Consider the following 7,131-nt stretch of genomic DNA (forward strand, 5'->3'; position numbering starts at 1 on the left):
TTTCCCACTAGTCTTTTATAAAAAGGATGTGGTCTTTGCCTGGTTAGAGTCATAATCTCTCCCTATCTTGGGAAGGAGGAAGGAAGAAAGAGTAGGAGGGAGAGGAGAAGGGGAAGAAGGAAAGGGAACTTACATTGAGTAAAGAATTAGGATACAAAGATTAGGGAATTTAGAAAGCAGACTTGTCCGTGTGAACTGTAGGAGAAAAAGTTTTGGGGAGGTAGAGTTATGAATGAGAGAATCCAAAGCAATACAGGTTGTGGGAGAAATGTGGAAGAAAGAAAAAGGACATAGGAAGAATGCACCTGGGGGTCAGAAATGAGATCCTCTGAGGATGCCTGGGTGGCTCAGTTGATAGAGCACATGACTCTTGATTTTGGGGTCATCATGAGTTCAAGACATTGAGCCTAGAGCTTGTTTAAAAATGAAAACTCTAGAAGAATAATAACAAGGGGGGTGCGATCCTCTGTAAAGATTTTTGAGCAATGGCAATTAAAGCTTAGAATTTCATTTCATTTTTTAATCATTCTTAGTTGTTTAGACTATACTTTTTTTTTTTTAGATTTATTTATTTATTTATTTGACAGACAGAGATTACAAGTAGACAGAGAGGCAGGCAGGGAGAGGAAGGGAATCAGGCTCCCCGCTGAGCAGAGAGCCTGATGTGGGGCTTGATCCCAGGACCCTGGGATCATGACCTGAGCCGAAGGCAGAGGCTTTAACCCATTGAGCCACCCAGGTGCCCCTAGACTGTACTTTTTTTAATGCAATGTCCATTGCGAGAAAAGACCCAATGAGTCTAGGATTTATAGTTTATTATCTTCTATAATAAACATACAGACTCCAGTTCACAAACTGAAGTATGCAAGAAATGTGACTTTATTTTTCTTTATCTGAGCTTAATTTTTACTTTTTTGTAATTATGCTACCAGTGGCAGATGTTGCAAGTTTTCTGTGGTAACATTTAAGTGGAGGTAGGGGTTAATCACAGGCTTAATTAGTGTGATCATATAGGAGGCCCACCTGGCCTTCAGTTCTTAGGACAGTGGCATCTTTGAGATGGGCATCATCCCATCTTCTCTTTGGTCATTGTCCACCCATGTCTTTTCTGGTCTGGTGAATCTCTTTGCTAGGGACATGCTGTTTTTGAGGCAAAGAGGACACTCTTTGTGTTCTGCTTTATTCCCTGAACCACACTGGGCCATTTTTACTTTACTCCTTACCACATTGGGCTGTCGGTAAACTCTGGGGTCTTGTCACATTCAGAGCTTAATATGGGACTGGAATAGAGGCCCATAAATCCACTTAAGTTACCAAATGAGAGTCTGTCACTCTCAATTCTTTCTAGGGTTTCTGCCATTACATCTTATACTCCCTAGCAACCTCCCAGCACATGCCATGAGTCCTTCTGACTTCTTTCTCAAGGACACTTATCAATATTTATCTCTTTTGCATTATCTCCAATTCTCCCCTGCCCCTTGACCCTGGGAAGTTTTGTCACAATTTGTGCTTTCTAGATTTGTCTTAAGCTTCTGAGCATCCCTTCAGTGTCTCTTTCTTAGACTCTTATTCTGTCTTCTGTCCATTAAATACTCAGCTTCCTAGCATTCCATCATTGGCCCACCAACTCCCTGTTTTTCCAGGTTCCTCTTCCACTCCCAGAGATTTAACTCCTATTTCTATGCTGACTCCTGAATGTACAGTTCCAGCCCAAAATCAATGTCCAGTTTTTATATATCTCTTCTTGATCTTCCACAAGCCAATAAAAACTCAACTTCTTTCTGTCTTTGTCCTGCATATTCTCTCTCTCTCTCTCCGCCCTCTCTCACTTGGATATGATTTTAAATGATGAGGTTATTAAGGAAAAGTGCTTAGTGCTCTGAGGGTGTTCAATGGAACTATTTGTTGGAGACAGGGAACGGGGATGCAAAGAAAGGATTTCTTACTTAGATATAACTGCAGCTGGAGTTTCTGTACCTGCACAGCTCAGGAATATGGCCATGTAATTTCTTTGCTCTATAACTTGAGGAAGAACATACAGTGGTCTACCCAGGGGAGTGGCCACTTGACAGGCTATTTTATCTTGTTTAGAATTGTTGGTGATGTAATCATTCTTAGTATTCTTTTCAAATATTCCATAGACAAATCACCCCATTTTTGTCTTTTGGTCCACCCAGGATGGACCATTCTTTTTTTTTAATATTTTATTTATGTATTTGACAGAGAGAGAGATCACAAGTAGGCAGAGAGGCAGGCAGAGAGAGAGGAGGAAGCAGGCTCCCTGCTGAGCAGAGAGCCCTATGCGGGGCTCGATCCCAGGACTCTGGGATCACGACCCGAGCCGAAGGCAGAGGTTTAACCCACTGAGCCACCCAGGTGCCCCAGGATGGACCATTCTAGTTGCCTTCTCTTTGGTATGCCATTGAGAACCTGGAGGTCTCCAGCCTTTTCTCCTTATTCCCTTCTGCCTTTCCAGTAAGGATCTGAAGATTGCTTTGCTATTTCCCATTTCTCTGGTTTTTATCATGCTCTCTCCTCTGCCTGAAACTCCCCCATTCCATATACATACTTCATCTGGTTTCCCCCTACTCTTTAAGATTAAGTTCAGTGTCACCTTCTCCAGGAGGCTGCCTCACTCAAATCTGAGTCCTATGCCCCTTTTTGGGCTTCCATAATACCTTCTAAATACTGAACTCTTGCATTGTCCACATTGTACTCTAATCTGTTCATGACTCTGTCTTCCTTGGTTATTATGCACAAAAGCAAGACAGTCTTATTTATTTATATCTCCAAGATCTAAGGAAATACTTGTCACTTAGTATGCCTTCAACAGAGGCTTACTGAAAGAATGAGAAAATGAAACCATTTTTTATGTTTCACTTTTTTATATTGATTAAGGGTTAACACATTTATTGTTTCTGAACTATTAGATGTACAAGCTGACAATAAAGGGTGTTCAGTATTATTCTTAGGACATAGGTTATAAATTCTACAGAACACTTATTTTCATGGAAAAAAAAAATGTTTGGAGCAGTCTCTTAGTATCTTAGATACTTCTTTTCCTGATGCCTTTTTAAAACCCTTATATGAACTTTCCACATATCTTTTTTTTTTTTCAAAGATTTTATGTATATATTTGACAGAGAGAAATCACAAGTAGATGGAGAGGCAAGCAGAGAGAGAGAGGGAAGCAGGCTCCCCGCTGAGCAGAGAGCCCGATGCGGGACTCAATCCCAGGACCCTGAGATCATGACCCGAGCCGAAGGCAGCGGTTTAACCCACTGAGCCACCCAGGCGCCCCTCCACATATCTTTTTAAGGCCTGGGTCAGTCTTTACACAGGCTTCCTTGATTCTGCAACATTCACAAACTGGAGGACATTTTTGAGTTTTAAAGAATGTTCTCTAGATCTCTACAGAGCTTTTGTTTTAGCAAGACAGTTATGCTCAATGACTGAAAGTTTGGGATTTAATTATTATTCCATTCATTTAACTATACCAATAAATGGTGATAGAATTCAGAATTCTGAGCTACAATAAAGTGAAATTTTAAAGAGACACTTGAAATCCTCATCAGCTGAAGCAGGGAAATTTAAAATACACATGTCAGAGAACCGAATTTTGAAATATTCTCTTTGTAATCTTCTCCAAAGAGATGTGCTTGGAAATGACTCCTTTCTCCAGGGGAGAAAATACAATCTGCTTCTCTTTCTCTATTGCTGCCATTAAGAAACCACCAAGTCCTAGAGATTTTTTTTCTCCCAGTGTCCCTCATAACTATCTCATGTATTTTAACTACAGCAGCCTTATGAATGTTCCACCGCTTCTTATCATATTTTATGTAGTGATTCTTTAGTGTTGAAATATTTTTAAAAAGCTGGAAGCAGTGGTGTTCTAGTAAATATATCACAACTGGCTCTTTGGGGAAAGAAGCTCTGTTTGTAGCACTTGCCAATTTCCATGGTGTAAACACTCCCACCAAGGCAGATTTCAAGCTACCAACTTAATGTCATTGAATGAAGAGTTGGAAAGAGGTGCAAACATTCAGCTTTCACGAGCCAGTGCAAGCCGCTACAGGTCCATTCCAGCACACCACTGGTCTGGAGATTAATTTTTCTCAAGCACCATTTAAATCAGGCTACTCTCAAATTCAGGAATCTGCCTGGACATCTAATTCTGATTGTGGAAACTGCAAATATGGTCTGTTCACCTTTCTCTATCACAAGTCCTATGCAGGCCACTTGATTGAAGACTGCATTAGCCATTTAGATGACCCCTCCCCCCACTCTGGCCATAAAATTCTCCAGACAGCACCCAGAGTGATCTTTTAAAATGCCTTATTTGATTATGTCACCTGCAGGGAGGCAGTGTTGTGCCAAACCAGGGACTCTGCCAGCTGTGTTCCGTGAAGTTCTGTAGCCCCCAGGCTATACACTCAGCTTTACTTAGCACCTCTGGCCTCTGCTTAAAATCCTTGGTGGGTTTTCTTATCTTCTGGGATTGTGTAATACTTGTATTTGTGTAATAGATGGTGTAACATGGCCTCTGAGGAGCAATATGATCTGACCTAAGGCCCCTCTCAATCCAGCTCCATCTATTCTGTTCCAGCACATCAGGCCTTTCCCAGGACCCCACCTGGAACTCTCCTCTCCTTGATCTTCCCATGGCAGTTCCTTTTTCTGAAGTCTCTGCTCTTGAGACACTTTCTAAGGGAAGCCTTCCTTGAAGCCCTAATCTAAATTAAGTCCCTTTAATTAGTCTCCTTTTTCTTCTAGACAAAGACTATTTATTAAAAATATGAATAATTTTATTTTCACAAAAGAAGGCTTTGTAGTTTACTGTTGTCCGTTCTTACATGTAAGTTAAAATGAATGCAGGGGCTCCTGGCTGGCTCAGTCAGCGGAGCCTGTGACTGTTGATCTCAGGGTTGTGAGTTGAAGCCCGATGTTGGGTGTAGAGATTTCTTAAAAATGAAATCTTTAAAAATAAAATAAAATACAATCTAGGATTTTTTTTTTCTATTAGTCTCTTCCATGACACCATATTCTTTCTCTTTCAAGACACTAGAGTGGGTACTGTCAGTATGAGTTTTTTGGTGTCAATGGCAGTTATGTCCCGTAAAGATTTTATATGATTAGTTTTTTAAAAAATATTTTATTGATTTATTTGACAGATAGATCACAAGTAGGCAGAGAGCCAGGCAGAGAGAGAGGAGGAAGCAGGCTCCCTGCCGAGCAGAGAGCCCGAGGCAGGGCTAGATCCCAGGACCCTGGGATCATGACCCAAGCCAAAGGCAGAGGCTCTAACCCACTGAGCCACCCAGGTGCCCTGATTAATTTGGTTTTAAAAATTAATATTCTCCTTAAGGTTATAAGATCAAAAATCTATTAATCTATAAGCTTTTAAATTCCAAATTAAAATGACATCATTCTATTTATAAGTAAATAAGACTTTTAACATTCCCCTTTATTTAAAAAAAATTTAATAGCCAATACACAGTGAGTATTACATTAGTTTTAGGTGTACAACTTAGTGATTTGACAAGGTTATATATTATTAACATTTGCTTTTAAGAGGGACTTGATTAATATGTAAGCCCAGTTACAAACTTAATTTAAGTTTCTCAAACATCTAAATTACATTTATAAGTTTAATGTAATTGTTTTTACTTGAAGACATTCAGTGCCTAACAAAGATACCTTAAGTAGCTGTAATATATTAAACACATAGATATGTCGAATATGAGGTTCTCTTAAACATTCCAGTGCTGTCTTTAATAAAATTTTCTTATTAACTGAACTTAAAAATCACAAGTCTAATCAACTGTTCAATTACATAGTATAAATTGAAACCACAATTGTTTGATTTATTAATATACTAATATCTAAAACATAACAAGTATTCCAAATAGTAAGCATACCCCTATTATTCCTCTACTTACCACGGATATATAAATACAAAGGGTATGAATTAATCAGTCATCATCATTTATCCCATTATCTTTAATCTCAATTCTAAATCTTGCTGGAATTAAAATGGACATATAGAGCAGACAGTTATACTATACCACACAATTTAGGGTTATCTTTTGAGGAGGAGGGCACTGGAGATACTTTGACCCATGATTTGCCTGGAACTCGGGACTTTGTGTTCTCCCAACACGCCCAGGCCTATCTGAGTTCACAGTAACAGGGATTCCATAGCCAGCAAGGGTCCCATGTGCACTTCTCTAATTCTTGTCAAATCTGAATCTATAGCCCTTCACCTAGGTTGTTTCATTTAATGATTGGATTCATTTAATCTCTTAAATTGTTTTCTAAATTAAGTTATTTCTAAATTCTTATTCTTCCTAGCATGCCAGACTCAGCTCTTTCTGATATTTAAATAGGATTTTACCTATCTCCTGTAGTTTTGTTCACTATTTAGTCACAGGGTCAGATCCCAATCTACAAACTCAGGTACGCAAAAACTCTTACTTTTTATATATACATAACACCTTAATCAATAATTTGACTCTTCATTCAACCAGGAATTGAAAACAATATTTAAGTCAGTACTCACCCCTCCTTTTCTTCCTGGGGCTTTATCTAGGTTCCTGGGAGCTTATTGAGTGCCATGACATTAGGGAAGAGGAATCTAGTCTCTGACAGCCATCCATTCAAGCTGATCTCTGCTGTGAAGTCCCTCGTCCCCTCAGTTTCACAGGAGCAGCTCTGCCTTGCTCCTTCCAAGCACCCTGTAGACCTGAGACGATCCATTCTGCTGCTCCTGCACCTTGCTGAGCTATGGAAAATTCTTTGAAAATCCTTCTAACAACCAGTGTGTGCTATGATAAATAAAAGTATATGTATTTGGCCTTTGTTTCTGGTTCCTGGCACAGTGCTCCTAAAACTCTAGAAATTTCCTGATAGTATTTAGTGTCTTTTGTCATTCATAACAAACCCCTTTCCACCATACCTGAATTTATTCTAATGAGATGATTCTTGGCCTTTAGATAGCTCCAGGATGGGGGCTGTTTACCAGAGGAATCAATTACATGATTAGAAGGTTGGAAATTTCTGCTGCAGCCCCAACCCTGGTCAGTGGAGAGGGGCTGGAGATTTGAGTTAATCACTAATGCCCAATGATTTAAT

At 39.5% G+C, this 7,131-nt stretch overlaps 1 protein-coding gene across 7 annotated transcripts in view; it reads left to right on the plus strand.

The window, feature by feature from the left end:
• LOC309861770 (uncharacterized protein) overlaps positions 1 to 6,853 on the plus strand; it is a 27,624-nt gene extending 20,771 nt beyond the window's left edge. For all 7 annotated transcript variants that reach the window (XR_014310189.1, XR_014310190.1, XR_014310191.1 and 4 more), the window contains one exon: positions 6,590 to 6,853. The gene's annotated coding sequence lies outside the window, so the exon portion shown is untranslated. The remainder of the gene's footprint in view (positions 1 to 6,589) is intronic.
• The last annotated feature ends 278 nt before the right edge of the window (positions 6,854 to 7,131 follow it).

This window comes from Mustela nivalis (genome assembly GCF_964662115.1).
Source record: "Mustela nivalis genome assembly, chromosome: 3".
Lineage (NCBI taxonomy): Eukaryota > Metazoa > Chordata > Mammalia > Carnivora > Mustelidae > Mustela > Mustela nivalis.